General features: G+C 35.2%; 1 pseudogene; it reads left to right on the top strand.

The window, feature by feature from the left end:
* The window catches only part of LOC124232188 (coiled-coil domain-containing protein 173-like), a 31,954-nt pseudogene extending 13,246 nt beyond the window's left edge, over nt 1-18,708 (top strand).
* Nucleotides 18,709-19,362: the final 654 nt, after the last annotated feature.

Here is a 19,362-nt window from a genome sequence, read left to right on the forward strand (position 1 = left end):
TTCTTAGTTCTCTTTCTTCCTCTGTCTGGCACCATTCAGCCTGTCTGTCCTCGATTATGCTAATTTTCTCCTCTATGTTGTGTACACGGGCATTCAGGGAATCCGTATTCTGTTTTATCTGGTCCATTGCGTTTTTCATCTCAAGTAATTCTGTTTGATTCTTCTTTATGATTTCAATCTCTTTTGTGAAGTAACTCCAGAACTCGGCTTGTTTCTCTATCTTTCTCTCTACCTCATTGAGTTTTTTGATTATAGCTGCTCTGAATTCATTATCACTTAGTTTACCTAATTCCAAGTCCTCAGGACTTAATTCTGTGTTTTTATTGTCTTCCTTCTGGTCTGGGGCTTTTATAAATTGCTGGATGGTAGAGGAGTGGTTTTTTCTCATGGTGGTAGAATTCATTTGCAGTCACAGCCTGTCGCCACTAGATGGGGGTCGAGAGCCACGTGTTACGAGCTCTCCGCCTTCGGGGCAAGATGGCTGCACCCACTGGCTTTGTTAGTGGGGAGGGGCTGTTACTCACACGTGCCGGTCTGGGTTCAGATCAGTTCTGTTCTCTGGTCTCCCAAGGCCCTTGATTTATAGGGTCCCCGCGGACGGAAGCTTTCTCCCCGTCAGCGGGTCTCCACTGAATCAGCGGCAGGAGTCCTGGATGATGCCCCGGTCGCGCGCCCCTGGCCCGCTCCTTCCTGACCCGCGCCGCAGCGATCGCAGACTCTAGGGGAGGGAGCGATGTTCTCTCCTACCGTTCCAGCGCCTCCGAAGGTGTAAGCAAGGTTTATGATCTCCGCCTTCTTGGTATTGTAGGTCTCTAAAGAGCTGGCATTATGTTTATTCTCTGAAATTCAGTTCTTCCAATCTTTTGTTGTATTTTGGAGGGGAGAGAATCCCGGGTCAGCTCACCCCGCCATTTTGCTCTGCCCCCTCTCTGATCATCAAGGTCTTTAAACTTCCTAGCTTTTAAACTGGCATTATCTAACCAGAGGACAGCACCTATCTGCCACATCCATAAGGAGCCCCATAATATCTCTCTACAAAACTTTTATTTAAAAATAAAAATGCAATATCATCCCTATATGTCCTCTCTGTAAATGGATGAGGCGTCAGTCAAATTTTTTAATCAGTGAGAGCTGGTGCATATCTTGGCAAAAAAGACAATTAATATGTATTTCTTGAATGAATCAGTGAAATTCGACTAGAAATAGTAATTGTATTTTCAGCGAGAATGTACCAAAATTTACCAAAGTTGTGGCATAAAAAATGCTCAGAATTTATGAATCCTGCCAAAGCCAAAGCTTGAACATCTGCTTCAATTTTCATTTGGCTTCTACTGATAAGTCAGTGAGGTTTTGGGCTGGGCTTGGGTTATTGTGGGAAGAATTGATTGCAAGACTTCAGGAAGACAGTCTGTGTAGAAGTTACTTCTTGACTTTTCCAGATGCCTAAATTTTAATTATCTTTAAAATTTTTTCTACTTATGCTTTTTTATATTCCCCAATTTTTAAACATTAAACATGCATTACTTCTCTAATCAGAAAGAAAAATTCTATGCATTAAACCAAATAAAAACCTTAGAGAGTTAGCTCAGCTACTTCCTCTAAGTCTTCTTTAGCCCTCATTTCCTTTTCCCTTAAGAGATACAATATCTCTGAGTTTATGCCTCCATAGTGTTTAGTTTATAAACTCTAGGAGACCACATCTGTCACTGATGTCAGTAATTGCATTTACATTTCAGAAAGGAAGACTTGTGGGCCATCAAACATGGCCTCACAAGTGATAGGATCTGGCATCAGCTTCTGAGAACCAGATACTGTTGTCATTGAATCTAGAAACAAACTTAGGTGTCTGCCAGCTTAAAAGTGACCAGAATATGAATATCATAAGTTACAGTAAGAAATAGAACAAATAAACAAAACTATTCATGTGAGTTGGTTGACACATTGTTCCCTCCTTACAAATATATACCTACGAGGCCAGGTCATTGAAATCCCTAGGTAAGTCTTGTCCTTTGGGTTCCTGTCTCTCTTTTTTTCAACCCATGCAGAATAGACCCCTTCTCTTAATACATTGTCAATTTCAGACAAAACGAATTATGAAGTTAAAATTGTTATATCTGTCACTGTAGGAGGGCTTTCATGAAGGATAGGAAAGAACAAGAACAAGTGTAAGATGTCAAAGCCCACTTTGAGAGGCAAAAATTATGAGAAAGGCATATTTTGAGGCTCAAAGAAAGGAAATAACTCCAAGGTAGGTGAGAAAACAAATGTCTCTGTTAAGAGCACATTTATAAACCATCAGTTAGATAAGATGCATTCTATAGATGTCTAAGCTTATGTACTTTATCTTGATTTCTACTTATAGTTTATTTTATCTACCCTAATTCACAAATTCTTGAGACATATTACTGTAAGCATATATGGAGGGAAAATAATCACTGCTTGTATGTCTGCTACTTTGCCATAGGTCTTATTTGTCTCTGTAGTCTACCCACATATTTTGAAGATAATTAAAAGTTTGGTAAATGCCTCTTGAACAAAGGAGTGATATATTTCCTTTCTAACTCTCAACTGAGCACATAAATGGAGGGAAAAAGGAGATGGGAGATAGCATGGAAATTAGCCCTTCCCAGTTCTGAGTCCCCTTAGACCACGTACTTTCTGGATTTATGTCTGTTGCTAGTTATCAATGATAGAGGTACTTATGCATTATTCAGTTGACCCAACTTTCCTGAAGACACATTATACTTGCATTGATTTTCACATGACTCCATGATTACTAATAATACATATATTCTCCCATAGGCAAGTGTCAGAGAAACAAGAAACTATAGAATATGACATAAGACATAAGCTTAACTCCTTGATGACTGGATACATTTCCATGAAAAAGGAATCATGGAAGGAGAAGTATGCATAAGACAGAGTATTTGGGTTATTATCTTGTGTCTTGATGGGTTATATTTATCTTGTTTCTTTTTAAATATAACAGGTAAATGTAACATGTATTGACATGTTAAAGTATTTGGTTAAATTGATTTGGTTTTCAGCATGCCAAATGTACCCACAGAAATAGAGAGAAACACCTCTGATTCAAAAAGATTTCATTTCTAAGAATATCCAGGGCTTTCTACAAAGCAAATTTACAAAAAGGTTACACAAAAATTTAATCTATTTTCCTCCTGTAATGCGCAAAATAAAAATAAAATCGAGTTGGCATCTTATTTGACCCTTTTATTTCTCTCCTTTGAGATACAACTTTAGTAACAAATTTATGCAAAAGTTTGACTTATTCTTTGTACTGGAGTGGCCAACTTTATTAATGATTCTTCATGAAGAATGGTTATTTTAATAACATTATTTCTTTCCAGGAGTGATAACCCAGGGAGTTATCCTGAAAAAATGAGTTTTGAATAGTTTACAATGTGAAACTGAGATTGTACTTGAAGTGCTTAACTAGCCTGCAAGTTTTTAAAACCTGATGTATATTCACACTTTATCAGAGAACATCAAAAAGACACTCTATCTTAGTGCTTTCTCCTTTTAAAATCTAGAGATCTCTAACTCATACACTATTTCTTAAATCAAACAATGAAAGGATATAATTATCCCTTCTCAGGTTTTTTGTGAGAGTAATCTTGAGATAGAAACCAGCCTAAAAAGACAGGGTTATCTGCAAACCGTGCCCCCCCCCCCCACCCCCGGCCCAACAAGATAAGGCCCCTATCCAATCAGCAGGCTAGGAAAATCTTATAGAGGCCACCAAGATCCACATTCCATAGTCTTGGGACCTTCCTGGGCTTACACACGTCCCTTAGCACCCAGGAGTCCACTGAAGGTGACCCCAGCCCATTAGCATAGTAATAATCACACCCAGGGGTGGAAAGGTAATGATGATACATTTGTCACCTGAGGTGGCATGTGGAACAACAATGCAGATGCAAGGAAAACCTCACCTCTACATGCCATGACAAGGCACTCCTCCCCAGGTTTGACCTAATAAAACCCCATAATCCCACTCCCTGACAAGCCAGTCACCTGCCCCTTTCCCTTCTTCACCAGCTCCCTTGTGCCTCTCCTGTGCACAAGCTAATAAACTGTAACTTATCTACTCCTGTTTGTTGTCTCTCTTGATTTATATGCTGGGGGAAAGTAAGAACCCAAGGTGCTAGTAACAATCTTGTGGCATGAATCATGAATTAATTTATAAAGTGATTGTGTTTCAGTCCAAGTTAGTAGTGATCAGATATCTGACATAAATATCAACCTAAAGCATATATACTAGTTTCAGCTGTACTTCTGAGTTTTAAAAATGCAAAAAATTCTCCAAAGGCAAGGACTTCTCTAGGGGCATATAAGGGAACATAGGGTACGGAAACTAATAAAAGAAACCTTAACTAATTTGGAGTTGGGGAGACCTGTAGGGGAAGCTCTCATGTCCTATTTAACACCATCAATTACACCAAATATGAAGAGACAGACACTTGGATCTTTGACAGGAAGGAAAACGACTTTGCTATTGAAGGATTCTTTCCCAACTGGGCCCAGCCAGTGAGAAACATTGAAGCTCAGCCAATGAGAAGCTGTTGCCACCCTGTACTGTTACTTTCCCCTAATGGACTTTTATTTAGAATAGCACCTTCCTACTCCCCCTTTTTCTTTATAAAAGCAGGTCCTCTTCTTTCTTTCGGGATTTGCATCTGGTTTGCCATAGCATGCACATCCGAATTGCGATTATGCTGTCTACTCCCAAATAAACTAGTTTAAATTTACTATTAAGTTATTTAAAAATTGAGGCTTTTTAAGTTGATGTATATGGTGTCAGAAAGGTGAGATCCAAAGGAGGTGACTCCAGAGAAATGGCAATCCCTGGAATCAAGCAAGGTACCCACACCCAGCCCCTTGTGCTCATCACTTCTTTGAGCTGCCACTTGCTTTCAGTTTGGTGAGTCTCCTATTGGATTTCAAGTTCTGCTCCTTTTGTATCCTGAGCTTTCCAACTTTATTTGGAATCCAGACAGGTTTTGTTCTCTCCGGAGTAGGACTTTGTCCTCCAACTTTAAGGCTTTGTCCTTGGGTTCAAGTGTCATTGTTAATGAGTACTGAGTTGTTTTCTGAAGATAGCATGATTCCTTTTTGGAGCTTAGGCTTGCTAAGAATCCAGAGTTTTCTTTGGCTTTCAGACTCCTCTTGGAATCAGGGCAGGGAATCCAGAATGGTTTGTTTTAGATTTCTTTGAGGATCAGAGCTAAGACTCCAGCAACTTTCTTTTGGCTTTTGGGATAAATTTCAGAAATGGGATCCCAGTCATCTAAATGTTCTGAGGGAGACTCTCTTTCAGGAACTCTGGCCAGGATTATGTTTAAGAACTTTGGGCCCCCTACATATGAATTTTTAGCTACCAGACCAAAACCAGTTTGGCCATTTTGGGTGATTTTTGATCTCCCCAAACTAGCTTTTCTTAAAACCAAATAGAAAATCACAGCTTTAAAATTAAGAAAAATGAATGGTATGTCTATTTTTATTGGTATCTGGAGGCTTCTGGGTATGTACAAAGCTCTAAAATCACCTCATTACAAGACACTTTTTCTAAAATGGCCAAAACAACTAAAAAACTGGAGAGAACAAAATGGGTTCTGAACCCTCATGTTCCTCTCCCTCTTCTTCCTTGTCTCAGGCGCCATCTTTTTTTATCTTCTCAGAATTGTTTGTCTCAGATTCCATCCCAGCAGCCATGTTGTGCCCAGGCTTCACTCCTGACACCATCTTTTTCTCTTCCCCTCTGCAAAAACTGCCCCTTTAAAATCAGACTCTCTGAGGATTCAAATGCTAACCCCCTAATTACTATTTCTAAGTTGACTACAGCAAATAAACAACTACAAGAAAAAATTTAAATAGCAAATACCTGAGACTTTTCATAATAGACAAAATGACTGCAAAAACAGTTCCAAAATGATCCTTACAGTATGCAAATAAAATTGTTCAGTGACTTTGGCCACCTGAGTGAATAACCTTACCTTACTCCATCTGTCAGAAATAAAATTTGGATCAACTATTCTTTTGCATTTTCATTATTGTACCTGAGACTTAACTAATGTTTTAAAATGAAAGCTGTGAGATCTCTGTTTATGTCTGTCTGTATGCTTATGTATGTATTTATGGAGATGTGATATATTTCTCCCTCTGCATGGTATGATATTGATTTGTAAAAAGCTCTATTTAATTGGCTTGAAATTAAGCACTTATAAATTAAGTATTGCTGTATCTCAGAAATATAATAAAAACTAACAAATGATTTTCAGGTTCACATAATCTAGGATTTACCTTTAATAAATAAAAGTTAGCTTAAGGTTGCTGTATAAATAAAACACAAGAGTGTGTTTAGAGTTGTTAGTATTAGGTGTAACGCAAATGTGCAAACTTTTTCTCTGCCTCGCTTTACTAGTTACGTAGGCTCATGCTGTCTATGTTACAAAATTTCTCAGCAAGAAAGTAACTTAAGATGATGGTTGGCTATTTAATGTCTAATTCAAGCTGGATTGTTAAAAGCAAGTAATTAATATAAATGTAAATAAGATCAAAGTTTGTACCAAGTTAAACCAAATAATGAATACACATATAATAATATAATAACTAAATAATTTTCCAAACCAGAAAAAAATGCTAAACTTTAATTACCGAACATTGATTTATCTGTCATTCTATTGCAGAGAAACTAAAGTTATTTGAGTCTATTAGTGAACACGTTTTATGCCATGCTAAGAAATCATCTATAAAAAAGAGGCACATGTTTTTAGAAGTTTATAAAAGGTATTTTAAGTTCACCAAGCTGCAAAATGCTAATAGAGTTCACAATTGATTACTTCTTAGCTTTACTAGGAATTGGGGATTCTAAGGTTTAAGAATTCTAACACATGTAACTAAAGCTACTGGAAATAAAAAGGGAAACATCTGTGTGTGTAAGAAAGGAAGGATGTATGCTTTGATAAAACAAGGTATACAGAATGGAAATGCATTTTCTTGAGAAGGAAAAAACAATTTTGTCCTAAAGGGAGGCTGATATTTTGTCAAAATAATTTCCTGTGTTATTTCAATCAGATATTTAATTACTTAAGAGAACTGAGTCATCTTAGTATTAAAGAATTGTTTTGTTTACAGCTATGTAAAATTTTGTGTTTGCCTTGAAACCTGTTATTATTTCTTTTGATCAAATAGATACTTTGCTGTTATTTTACAATGACCTGTGACCCTATTTGGTCAAGTTTTAAAACCTTTTGATATTTTTGACAAGCTTCCCAAAATATTCAAATACTAGATAAAGTCTTTTTGACCTGGATGTAACTTTGAGATTTTCCAGACAGCACCTGGGACGTCTCAAAAGAATTGTTTGCTCTCCTTATAAAAAGAGAGATATTACACTAATTAGACTTATTTCATATGTCAAATTACATGAGAGGCATGGTTAAATAAGTGATAATAAAACCTTTTAGGTTATATTCTATGGGTAAATGTTACTAAGAAGTGTTCTAGAAACTGTATAAAATTCTTAAACATCTGATTTGTCCTGATATAATGTTATTCCCTGTAATTTTAGCTGCTGTCTAAAATTTAGTTATGTCACAAAAATACCCAAATTTTCTTTTCAACTGTATTTACTCCTTGACTTTCCAAAAAATATTTTGTCAATTACAGACTCTAATTCTTTTACAAATATACTTTATTTTCAAAGAGATTCATGAAAATGACTTTCACAAGTACTCTGGAATACAGATTTTGCTTTAAGATCATACACTGAACTGAGTGGGTTTCTGGAAATCAACTGAAAGACTGATTACTTTGATGTCTCATTTTCCAGATGTAAATGACTCCTTTCATTCCTCTCCTTTAAGCTCTCTATAACTTACAACAATTTCGTAAAGTGTGTCTTTGCAACAAGGGTTGAACCATTTATCTTTTTCTCTATATATGATCCCTCCAGAATTTGGACACTCTTAGCTATTCTTTTCATGACAATACACATATTTGAATGGGCTCAGTGAAGGGTTATTCTCTTTGTAACAAAACGCAATTTGAAATATTGGCTACATTACCAAGAATTTGACTAGAATGTTACATTCAAGAAGAAGGACATAGACTCAGCTATGACCAGACAGATTCAAGAAACTGCTTGAAAAATTGGCCTAGTGCCTTGCTTACAAGGTTTCAGCAAAGCAATCTTATAAAAGAGCTTATATGGTCAATGATTATTCTTGCAGCAGCAAGTTTAATGCAAACAAACTAGTTTTACTATGATTATCTTATTTAACACATGGGGGTTATTATGGAGAAAAACGTTATGTTTGCACCTTTGTAGATAGTAAATTTTAGTCTTATTACTTGTATTTAAGGTCTTATTATACCTGTAAGCTGGACTGGATCCCAAATTCTCCTGATTTCCTTAAATATCTGGATATGGTACTCCAAACTGACATTTCCAATTTTATTGCACTTTTAAAAAAGCTTTAGAAAGGGCAATACTAGCCCCTACTCACTTCCCAGATGACAGTCAAACTTCAGGGACTTGAGCCTTGGGTAAACATCTCACCGCTAAAGAAGGCTCCACTTTGTATCTAGTCCTGAACAAGTGCTGGAGATGTCCAAATCAAACTGACTAGGAAAAGAACCAGCTGACATCGGAGGCAGATGGCTTTCATAAGAAGAACAAACCAGGCCTATATGGCCTCTTCCTACTGTTGTATCTTTATTTTCTCCCTCCCTTTTCTGGAAGGACAATGCCTTTTTTGCACTCCCAATCTCATGGGAAAGGGGAAAAACTATGATTGCTGGATTTCCCAGCAAAAGTCTCAGTCTGTCCAAGACAATAATGATCCCTTAGTTTACTCTTTAAGTAATTGACTGAGATTCCAGATGCTATTCTTGTCTAAGTTGATCTGATGAACCATATTACCAACTCATGGTGCTAAACCTAAACTCATTCCTTGCTGTAATTTAACCTAGGCTTGGGAGAGGAAAACAAGATCTTTTGAATATTTGTATGACAAATGCTGCAGGACTGCAAATATAACCCAAGCCATCTGTAAATTTCTTGATATACCCATGTATTTAGGCAAACTCTTGGTGTGTAACAAGATAGTATCTGAGCTTTTGGTTATAAGGCTAATGCTTGTATGCTGACAAATGATTCTATAGATCATTTCAATTATATGGGAGACCTAAATGCACCCCTTAGTTACATCTTCATCTGTGGAGGTTTCAGTAATGGTTTTTATGCAAGGACTGTGTGGGCTTCCATATTCACTGTCCTATTCTCTCTGTATAACCAGTGACCTCTCTCCCCCATTGAATTGATCTCTCCCATTGAATCTCCATAATGACTCTAAAGAAGAACTTCCAGGATGCTATGTGACTCTAGGCTTGCTTCTGTTGGAAGAGTTTGCTTCCTGTGGATTAGAGTAAGTGCCAATGAACAAATGATCAGGAATCTCTCCTTGACTCTAGAAGAGTTGGCGGACTCTGCAGCCAAAGCAATTTTACCTCAACAATGGCTGCTTACCTTGCTGGCCTAGGTAGTTTTGGATCATTGTATAGCCCTTGATTATCTACTTGCTGAGCAAGGCAATGTCTGTACCATGGCAAACACTCCTGTTGCATGTGGATAAATGCCTCTGGGGAAGTAGAAACTCAATCACATAAGATTAGAGAGCAAGCACATTGGCTACAACAAATTTCACATAATAATCCACTCTTTTGATTTGTTCAGCTATTTACCTTCAGAGCTAGGCTCCAAAGTTTTATTTTATTTTATTGTGGAAACATGGGTTTATAATGTTATATAAATTTCAGGTATACATCATTATATTTCAATTCCTGTGTAGATTACATCATGTTCACCACCCAAAGGCTAATTTCAGTCTATCACCACACACATGTGCCTAATCACCCCTTCCAACCTTCTCCCTCCCCTCTTCCTCTCTGGTAACCATCGGAAGGGGTTTTTGGGAGCCCAAAAAGGTGTTTGGGAGCCGAAAGCATGTAATAAATCTACTATACTGCAGATAAAGATATTGAAGAGAAGGAAAAGAAATAAGAGAATGATTCAAGCAATATTCAGTATACTCTTTCCATCTTCCTTTGTGTTTTTATATAATTTTATCTAATTATGAATGTCATATGTACTCAAGGAAGAAAAACTTGAAATTTCAAAGAAAGATTAAAATACACCACCCAGAGATTATCCATTCTCCCATTTTGGTGTATGTCCTCACAGCTTTTTCTGTATTAATAGAGACAATTTTTTAAAATCCAAATATAAACACATTATGTAATCTTTTCCTTTCAATACGTCCTGAATCCTGTGTTTTCACATTGTTCAGTTAATTTTCCTCATAAATGAGTTTACACTATTAAATTGCTTACGTATCCTTAATTTAGCTTACATCAAATAATCATATTTTAACTAGGAAAATCCAAATTACCAAATTCTTCCTCTACTTATTCTTTATTGGAACAATAACCACAAAACAAACCTTGAATTTTTTTTTACTTTTAATAAACTTCTTGTAATCTTTTAAGTCAACTTAAGTAATTTATTTATTACCATATTCATCTAAATAAAAAAGATGAGGAACACTGGTGGCTACTTCCATTTCATTGAATATGGTTATATATACAGTATGTTGTCAAAAATCAGGTTTGCTAAAAAATTAGCAATTTGTTTTGTTCAGGATTGCTGTCAGTTAGGAAATTAAATATCATCATTTTGCTTCAGCAGAAGATTGAAGGGGATTTGAAAGGAAACTGTATTTAATAAAGTAAAAGAAGGAAGTCTAGAAACAGTCTTTTATATATGAGAGTTATAGTATGAAGGAAATTTTGGACACTATGGAGGCTTTCTGATGATATTTAAAATACATTTTGTAGTATTGATTGGTTGGAAAGTGGTAAGTGATTATTTTGGGGAGATTTGAAGAAAGAAAGAGGTTGTTCAGTCTCTTGGGAAAGGGTCCCCTCTGGCCATCAATTTTATGGAACAAGGGAGGATCACTGAAATTTTCTTTGTGTTGAAGCTGATGGAATCTTTAAATCATGGTCCTTTTGAGAAGACTGGATGGCTACTGTTACAGACAATGTCTGAGTAGAGATGGTGAATAAAAGTAATAATTTAACCAGAGAATATCTAACAATGAAAACCTCTTCCTTTCATTTGCTTATTTTAAGATAGGATTGGTTGTTGCTATTTTGTTCTTGAACAAGTCACTGAGAGATTGTAAAAGACATTCAGATCCTTCTCAGAAGAGTCTGACTGTCTGTTATGATCTAGGTCAAGACCTGAGATTGGAGCACTGTAATTTCATCCCTATCTTCACTCCAAATCCCCTGACTAACTGATTTATGTTATAAAAATACTTAAACTTCAATCCTTGTTTGCATCTCCTAAACAGGCAGAGTTGAACAGATATTGTTGCTTTACAGCAGGTATCATGAGCTAAGTCAAGAAAACCATCAACGTCTGTGTTGGAAATCCAAAAATTAAAGATAAATCATTCAGCATTTGTTGTTGTGTGTTTTTCTTTCCCCCGAATAAAACATAGATTAATAAGTAAAATAAGTAATATAGATAAGATAGATTTAAGTCTAAATTCTCAGGTAAAAATATGTACTCCTCTGTAACCCAACAAAAGTTGGAATAGAATTAAAGTGACAATTTAGTTCAGAAAACTAAAAAAAAGTCACAGTTGTTGCATCATTATAGGCTAGCAAGAATGGAATTAATTATTATTATTTTTTTAGAACATCAATTCTCTACTTTCTCATACCTTTGGAGAGTAGTGAATGTTTTTCATTTAACATTGGTAGGGAGTAAAGAAGAAAAAAAGCACACAAATATGACCAACTGATTTCAGTCCTCATCAAAGGGAATTCAATAGAGGAAGGATAGTTTTTCAAAAAAGGACACTGAAGAAATCAGACATCATCGTCAAAAACCAAAAAGAAACCAGATTGACTTCTGGCATGACTGCATGAGGAGCTCCTCTGACCCAGTCTCCAATTAAACTAGTGAAAATTATAAAACAACAGTTACTCAAAGCCTCTGAAAATGATCTGAAGGGAAAGTAAAGAAATAACCATTCAAGAAATTCTATGACAATTCAGGAAGAAAAATGAGAACTGTGGTATTTGAAATAACACCACTACCTCCCTCCACTCACCAGCTTAGCAAGGTTGAAACTTCACTTGAGATCTCTATGGCTCTGACAGGGCTCTCTCTGTCCCCAGCTTTCAGTTGGAGGGGTTTCTTCTGGGAGTAGCAGGATGTCAGCATTGTCATCCTGCCTTCAGCCACGTATTGCTGAGGCTAAGACTCAAGTGAGTACAGTTGAGAGACAGGAGATCCATTCTCCGCCCAGTCCTTCTCATGGAACAGAAGCTCTACCGTGGAGAGAATTCTAGAATGAAAATATTAGGGTCTTGATCACACCATTCTTTTAAAGGAGGCAGAATTTAATTGGATTTATTTGTAGAATAATTTATGTCCCAGGACATTGTTGAAAACAATAGAGCACTCAGCTGGCAATACAGGCTGTTAACCACTGAGTATGGCCAGAGAAAGAGAGGAAGAGAGCCGTACCAAAATCAGGATCACCTCACAATGACTGTGGGCATACTCACAGAATATTTACATGAGGGAAGTGAGAGGGAAGAGGAGATACCCTTCACTAAAACAATCCAGGGAGTCACTAAACAAATAAGTAAATAATAATAATTCAGCTAGAGACAGAGGAGGAACCAGTACCAACAGTTACTGCACATATTATCTAAAATGTTCAGCTTGCAATATAAAATTACAGGGCAGGCAAAACAAAAACAAATACAAAAAAGAACAATAAGAAAAACAAAACAAAAACAGGCAAGAGTGAATTATACACTGGAAAAAATAGCAGGCAAAACAAACTGCCTGTGACAGTGGCGAGATTTATTACAAAAATTCTTCAGAAAATCCATTACAAATAAGTTTCCAAATCTGAAGGAAACCATGTTTAAAGCAGCAAAGAAAGATATAATTACAAGATTGCTAATGGAGAGTATCAATAAAGAGATAAAAATTATATAAAAGAACCAAATAGAAATTCTGGAGTTGAAATGTACAATAACTGAAATTAAAAATTCACAAGAGGGGCCGGCCCCACGTGCAGTGGTTAAGTTCAGATGCTCTGCTTCAGCAGCCCAGGGTTCGGATCCTGGGCACAGACATGGCACCGCTCATTAGGCCATGTTGAGGAGGCATCCCACATATCACAACTAGAAGGACCCACAAATAAAATATACAACTATGTACTGCAGTATTTGGGGAGAAAAAAAACAGGAAAAAAAAATAGGAAGATTGGCAACAGTTGTTAGCTGAGGTGCCAATCTTTAAAAAAAAACAAAAAAAAACAATTCACAAGAGAGGCTCAACAGAATACTCAAATTTGCAGAAGAAAGACTATGCAAACTTGAAAACTGATTAATAAAAATTATGCAAGTCAAAGAATAAAAATAAAAAAGCAAAGAAAAATTCAGAGTGCCTCAGATAAAGAGTATACTGGCTATATTTTGTTCTAGGAGTTCTATGGTTTCAGGTCTTACCCCAAGTCTTTGATCCATTTTGAGTTAATTTTTGTGCATGGGCAAAAGATAATGGTCTACTTTCAGTCTTTTACATGTGGCTGTCCAGTTTTCCCAACACCATTTATTGAAGAGACTTTCCTTTCTCCATTGTATGTTCTTAGCTCCTTTGTTAAAGATTAGCTGTCCATAGTTGTGTGGTTTGTTTTCTGGGCTTTCAAGTCTGTTGCATTGATTTGTGTGCCTAGTTTTAAGGCAGTACCATGCTGTTTTGCTTACTATAGCTTTGTAGTACATTTTGAAATCAGGAATTGTGATGCCTCCAGCTTTGTCCTTTTTCCCCAGGGTTGCTTTAGCTACTTGCAGTCTTTTGTTGCCCCAGACGAATTTTAGGATTCTTTGTTTCTGTGAAGAATGTCATGGGATTCTGATTGGGATTGCACTGAATCTATAGATTGCTTTAGGTATTAGGGACATTTTAACTATATTTATTCTTCCAATCCAAATGCATGGACTATCTTTCCATTTCTTTATGTCATCATCCATTTCTTTCAATAATGTTTTATAGTTTTCCTTGTATAGGTGTTTCACTTCCTCAGTTAAATTTATTCATAGATGTTTTATTCTTTTTGTTGCAGTTGTAAAGGGGATTGTATTCTTGAGTTCTCTTTCTGTTAGTGGGTTATTAGTGTATAGAAATGCAACTGATTTTTGTAAGTTGATTTTCTACCCTGCAACTTTGCTGTAGTTGTTCATTATTTCTAATAGTTTTCTTACGGATTCTTTAGGGTTTTCTATAAATAAAATCATGTCATCTTCAAATAGTGATAGTTTTACTTCACTGTCTATTTTGATTCCTTTTATTTCTTTTTCTTGCCTAATTGAAATCAACAATTCAAAGAGACTTACAAACCCTATGTTCATTGCAACATTATGCACAATAGCGAAGAAGTGGAAACAACCCAAGTGCCTACTGACTGATGACTGGATAAAGAGGATGTATTATACATATACAATAGAATACTACTCAGCCATAAAAAAAGACAAAACTGTCCCGTTTGCAACACGGTTGGACCTTCAGGGTATTATGGAAAATAAATCAGACAGAGAAAGAGAAAGATGGTATAATTTCACTCATATGGGGAAGATAAACTATCACATGGGCAAAGAGAACAGGTTAGTGTGTAAGGGGTAAAGGAGCACTGACAGGGTATATGGTGACAGACAAATAATAACATACAACTGAAATTTCACAATGTTATAAACGATTATGGCCTCAATAAAAAAATTATCAAAAAAGAGTGCCTCAGAGATGTATGGGATACTATAAGTTCACCAACATATTCAGAATGAGGGTACTCAAAGGAAAAGAGGAGAGAAAGAATCTGAAAAGAATATTCAAAGAAATAATGAGTGAAAAAACCCACAATTTATTGAAAAGCAATAGATAACATCCAGAAATCTCAAAAAAAATCTAAGTAGGATCAAGACAGTGATCTACAAATAGACACATCAGATTAAAAATGATGAAAAATATACACAAAGAGAAAATCTTGAAAACAGTAGGAGAAAAATGACTAATTACTTAACTCACAGTAAGATTAACATTTATCTTTTTCAGCAGAAATCGTAGAGACTAGAAGTCAGTGTATATAATATATTTAAGTTGCTCAAAGGATAAAAAACATCAATCTAAAATCCTGTATCTAGCAGAGCTATCTCTCAAAAATGAAGGCAAAATACAAACTTTTCTACATGCACAAATAAAGAAAGAACTTGTTGCTAGCTGACCAGTCTTTCAAGAAATTCTGAAAGCAAGTGACCCTATAGAATCAAATTCAAATTCAAATCTATGTGAAAAAACATGAAGTCCCAATAAAAGTAATACATAATTATAAAAGAGAGATGACTGCATACTTTTTCTCCTTCACTTAACTAACTTATAAAGCAATTACATGAAAAATATGCATGTAAAGTACTTTGGGTCTATAGCATATAGAAATCTAATATACATATAGAAATTAATGTACATTCAATATACATAACAACTCAAAAGAGGTGTTGGGGAGCAAAGCTGTATTGAGCTAAGGAAACCACTATAGATAAAAAAGTAATAATTACCACAAAATATTTTTGGGTTTGTAACCTTGAAAGATGTAACTGACACATGTATAAAAATAGTACCACAACAGGGGGAAAAAGAATTCAACCATGTAAGAATAATATTTCTATGTATAAATAAAACTATGCTGGAATAAATCTAAAGTTGATCTTGCCAAGTTAAAATGTGTATAGTAAACCCTAGAGCAATTATTAAAAAGCCCTAAAAAATATAGTGAAGAAATAATTTAAGATATTAAAACATTAGAAAATATTCACTTAATGAAAAAAATTATAGGAACAAAACAGGATACGAGACATATACGCAAGACTAAAATGTCAGATATAAATCCAACTATATTGATAATAAAAATAAATTTAAATGTATTAAACAATACAATCAAAGGACACACGTAGACTAGATAAAATATATGATCCAACTATATGCTGTCTACAGGAGATACACTTTAGATTCAAATATAGAAATATATTGAAAGTAAAAAGATGAAATAAGAAATATAATGAAAACGGCAACCAAAATATAGTGGAGTGAACTGCTGATACCAAACACAATAAACTTTAAAGCAAAAATGTTACCAGAGACAAAGAGGATCATTTTGTAATGATAAGAAAGACAAAGAACTGAAGAATTAACAACTATAAATACATGTGCACATTATAGCACAGCATCAAAACACATGAAGCCAAAACTGAAAGAAATGTAGAGAAAAAGAGACAATGCATCAATAATAGTTGGAGATGTCAATGCCTCACTTTCAATAATTCATAGAACACCTGGGCATATGATGAACAAGAAAATACAAGATTTGAATAGCACTACAAACCTAGACCCAAAAGACATCTAAAGTACACTCCAGCCAGTAGTAACATACTGTGCATTCTTCTCAAGTGCACAAGAAACATTCTCCAAGATAGATCATGTGGTAAGCCATAAAACAAACCTCAATAAATTTAAAAGGTAGAAATAATACAAAGTGTGTTCTCTAACCACACAGGAATGAAATTAGAAATCAACAGCAGGTAAAAGTTTGGGAAACTCATAAATATGTAGAAATTAAACAACAGATCCTTAAATAACCAACGATTCAAAGAAGAAATAAACAAAATTAAACAATACTTTGAGTCAAATGAAAACAAAGATATAAATACCAAAATTATGGTTGCAGCTAAAGCAGTAATAAGAGGAAGATTTATAGCTCCAAATGCCTACATTAGGAAGAAAAATCTTAACCTAACTTTCCTAACGTAAGAAACTAACAAAAAAACCCCAAATTTAATCTAAAACAAGCAGAAAGGAAATAACAAAGATTAAAGTATAAATGAATAAAATAGAGATTAGAAAAAATAGAGAAAACTAATGAAACCAAAAAGTAGTTCTTTGAGAAAATAAACAAAACTGACAAACATTTTGCATGATTGACCCAGAGAAAAACAGAAGGCTCAAATTATAATAAAAAAAGAAAGCAAGGACATTACTACCAACCTTATAGAAACAAAAAAGATTTTAAAGAAATACTGTGGGCAAATGTATGCCAACAAATTAGATAACTAGATGAAATGAATGACCTCCTAGAAAGACACGTGTAACTAAAACTGACTCAAGAAGAAATAGACAATCTGAATAGTCTTATAATAAGACATTAAATTACTAATTTTTACAACAAAAAGAAACAAACTACCCACAAAGAAAGCCCAGCACCAAATGACTTTACCTCCAGATTCTATCAAACAGTTAAACAATTAATAAGTCTTCACAAAATCTTCCAAAAAACACAAGAGGAAGCCACACTTTCCAAATCATTTTATAAGACCAGTATTATCTGCACATCAAAACCAAACAAAGACATCACAAGAAAATCAGAGACTGGGGAGACTGGCACACCTGGAGAGAACATGCAAACTCCAGGTCCCCTTCCAACATACCTTGCCCTAGGCATCTCATCTATCAGGCTGTTTCTGAGTTACATCCTTTTAAAGTAAACCAGTAATCTAAATAAAGGATTCTGAAGAGGAAGAAGAAGAGAAACATGGAGAAAAAGATGCTGAGGAAATAAAGAGACAGAATTTATTACAGTAATAGAAAGGAGGAAGAAAACTAGAAAAGGAAAAAGAAGAGATATGTGAAAGCTGGAGACTGTTTTTTGAAATATAAATGATAAAACTAACAGCATAGTTGTAGAATGGCATTAGCAAGAGGAGGAAGATGAAAAGATTAAAAAATTATCACAGCAAAAGAACATCTTTTACAAATGAGGAAAGAAAAAGAAGCTGAAGCACGCAGGCTAATGGAGGAATAAACAGAAAATAACTAATTTCCTAAATGAACTAATGAAAGAGAAACTTGACAATGAAGATTTGAGTATTGGCAGAGATAGGCAGAAACTGAGACTGAATGGAAAAAAAGAGAAAGAGAAAAATATGAAAAAAACAAAGCAGAATTAAAAGTGATTACAACATATAGAACCATTATGATGAAAAATGAAGAGGAAGAAGAAAACCAAAGAAACACAGACGAACAAACTATTGCTGGCTGTCATGAAAGCAGATCAGATTTTCTGGGAATGTGAAAAGGAGAAGAAATGCAAAGTTCATAAGTTCATCAAGAAGTTCAAGATGCCCATATTTGGCAAATGGTCAGAAATAACAAGGCAAATCAAGCAAAAACAAGCAGAATTAGAGTGCTGCAGTCTGTCTAAAGCTGTTGTGGCTAAAAAGAAGAAAAAATTTTATGATTATGTCAGGGAAGTAATTGAACTTGAGTTGAAATCAACAAACAAATATACAAATATATTTACCCTTTCCTAAAGCTCTTACAGGAAAGAGCTGGAAGTGGCCATGGATCACTTTTTTTTTGTGGAGCGAGGTGGATTAAGACACACATATAAGGCAAATGTTATTACTGGAATCCAGCTTCCTTTTTATAAATTTCAGGGATCAAATTATAATAATTTTCAAAAGTCTAAGGGAAGGCTAGGTTTTACATGATAGAAAAAAGCCTATCTTTAAGATTGAGAAGACTAAGTTGTAATTAATATTGTGAGCTACAAATAAGTGAATTACATGCTTGTAATTTCTGTTAATAAAGCTGCTCTTTATCTAAAAAATTTAAGAAAGAATACCAATACCTACTTTGGATGTATACACAAAAATTCTTAACAAAATACAAGTAACTGTAATTCAGCAAAATATGTAGCAAGTTAGAGCATCATGGCACACTGTGCACCACCATCATGGCTGAAGGTGGAGGGCTCAGAATGTGCAGCTCTCAACCCCCATCTAGTGGTGACAGGCCGTAACTGCAACCAAATAATAGTATGCAAAAAACCACTCCGCTACCATCCAGCAATTTACAAAAGCTCCAGACCTAAAGGAAAACAATAAAAACAGAGAAATATGTCCTGAGGACTTAGAAATAGGTAAACTAAGTGAAAATGAATTCAGAATAGCTATCATCAAATAACTCAATGAGGTAAAAGGAAATATGGAGAACCAAGTCAATGAGTTTTGGAGTTACTTCACAAAAGAGATTGAAACTATAAATGAGAATCAATCAGAAATACTAGAGATGAAAAATACAATGGATCAGATAAAACAGAATACAGACTCCCTGAATGCCTGTGTAGACACCATAGAGGAGAA

Source organism: Equus quagga, unplaced genomic scaffold (genome assembly GCF_021613505.1).
Source record: "Equus quagga isolate Etosha38 unplaced genomic scaffold, UCLA_HA_Equagga_1.0 HiC_scaffold_32_RagTag, whole genome shotgun sequence".
In the NCBI taxonomy this organism is placed as follows: Eukaryota; Metazoa; Chordata; class Mammalia; order Perissodactyla; family Equidae; genus Equus; species Equus quagga.